The sequence below is a fragment of the Dasypus novemcinctus genome, chromosome 5 (assembly GCF_030445035.2).
Source record: "Dasypus novemcinctus isolate mDasNov1 chromosome 5, mDasNov1.1.hap2, whole genome shotgun sequence".
NCBI lineage: Eukaryota > Metazoa > Chordata > Mammalia > Cingulata > Dasypodidae > Dasypus > Dasypus novemcinctus.
Window position 1 is genome coordinate 99,842,339 of NC_080677.1, and position 2,352 is coordinate 99,844,690.

A 2,352-nucleotide genomic window follows, 5' to 3' on the forward strand; every position below is an offset into this window, starting at 1 on the left:
CTGAATAGAGGCAAAATCTAAATAATTAAAATTATCACGCAAAAATGTAATGTCACATCCTTGGATTAAAACATGTTTAAATATAGGATGAGAAATACATGGCTCAAAATGACTCATGAGTCTTCATTGACCAGAAGTTCACTATGAGTCAACTATATAAAGAGGCTGTCCAGGTTTTATTAATGACATCCAAATGAAAAGAGGTGATCATCTCACTCTACTCCATGCTGGTCCAACCATCCTTAGTGTATTCAGTTCAGTTCAGGTACCACATTCTCCAGGGCTTCCGCCAAACTGGAGACTACTCAGAAGGAAATTACCAGGAGGATAAAAATGACCTTAAGTAATTTCACTGAAAAAAACTGGAAGAATTCATCATAAAAAAAAAAAAAAAAAAAAAAGCAAAACCCAGAAGATTTAAAGGCTCAATCAGATGGGCTCCCATCTACCATATGGGAGACCCTCCATTCTTGCAAAGGCAGTCTCGCCCGCAGGCGCCATGGAGAGCTGACTCAGCAAGGTGACGCAAAAAAAAAAAAAAAAAAAAGAATGGAGACAAGCAAGAACACAGAAGAGTCCACAATGAATGGTCACAGAGAGCAGACAGCAAGCAAGACGCAAGGGGGGAGGGGAAATAAATAAAAATACAGACACAGAAGAACCTACAGCAAATCAACGCGAATCGATGCAGAGAGCAGACATCACACACACACCAAAAAAAGCTGCAAAGGGGGGGATAATTAAAAGAAAAAAAAGAAGTTGAAGTCTTGGCACTTGTGCTTCCATGCAGCCACATGACCAGCAGGTAGATATCTATAAAGGTGACTTAAAAGTCTTCACTATTGTTCTGAGAAGCATGATGAGTATTTCAATTAATTCTCTTTTTGACATTTTATTCTTCCTAGGAGCACTAGTGAGGTCAATGGAAAGTAGAATCAAAGAGTAGTACAGTACATAGGCTGCATCACAACTAAGGCCAAGTTCCAAGTTCTCACATTAAACTGGTGTTACAAGCACAGAACCTATTTGAGAACATTGTTTCAAGAATTTCAAGACATTCCCCACACTCTTCAGCGGCAAGGATATGATGAAATAATTCCTAAGTGCATTTGGCAAAAACTGATTTCTAAAATTATGCAGTGTTACAAGGTCATCCAAGACATCTCACCCTTCATCAAACTAGATTCTTAGTTCTTTCCAATTTAGTGTTCATGAATAGAAGATAAACTTTGCTGTTTTCTTTGGTGGATCATCTAGGATACCCTTGGACATAAAGTAGCTCCCTCCCTCATCTAGGTTGATGGTAAGGCTGCTTTCATCCAGCTGCATATGCAATTTTCTAAAATAAAATCCTAGAGGCAGGTTCTTATTCTACATGGAACAGTGACCCCAAGTGGATTTGCACAATGCTTGCCAGAGAAGCTCATCACTAGGGAGATCCTGTTGGACACATTAAGTCAAGCAGAGGTCAGTTGCATTCAGATAGGGTCACACCTTACTAAATTAATCTAATCAAATGGTCCCACCTACAATAGGTCCACATCACAGGAATGGACCAGTTTCATGAACATTATATGGGGGTATATTACAGTCCCAAACTACCACAGGAATCTTCTATATGACATCCCCAAGAGACAGGTGCACATCCTACCCTTGCTGGGCCCCCTTCTGACACATACCCATTACCTTCCTCCTAGTATATATTCACTGCCTTAGCTCTTTCACCTCACATCTGTCCCTCGCTGCTTTCCAGCAGTGTGGGGTAGTGGCAAAGAGCTTGGATTTTAGAACCAGACTTCCTGGCTTCTAATCATGACTCTGCTGCTGACTAGCTGTATGACTGTGGACAAGTTGTTGAACTTGTCTGCACCTGATTTGTTGGAAGGAAATTGAAGATTACAGTAGTATCTATGTTATAATGCTGTTAGAAAGATTAAATGTGTTGATGGTATAAAACACTTAGAACCGTGCCTGGCTTATAATAAGTCCTCACTAAATGTTAGCAATTTTACCTCTTAAATAATTCACCCTTTTTTCCTTCTATAAGCTAGGTCTATATTCTTTTCCATAACTCTTTCCCCCTTTTTACTTTTCTCTCTTCCCCCCAGCAATGTACTCACCTGCTCCCTAACCAAGATGCTGCTGAGGGTGGATATGGGAGAGAAACTCACAACATGGTTAAGACTGTACCTATGGTTATTCTTCCATCTGGCCAATTTCTCTTGTTGCATGTTATAAATAAGAGTAAATGATCTTCCAAAGACCCATATCTTGAATTCAAATAGGCCAGAATGCTGGTAAAACAACATCCTGTAAGAAAATTAGTGATAGAAAACATGTGCAGGTCTCTCC

General features: G+C 39.8%; 1 pseudogene; it reads right to left on the minus strand.

Moving 5' to 3' along the window:
• Positions 1-740: 740 nt before the first annotated feature.
• Positions 741-1,488, minus strand: LOC101416756 (F-box only protein 8 pseudogene; annotated as a pseudogene).
• Positions 1,489-2,352: the final 864 nt, after the last annotated feature.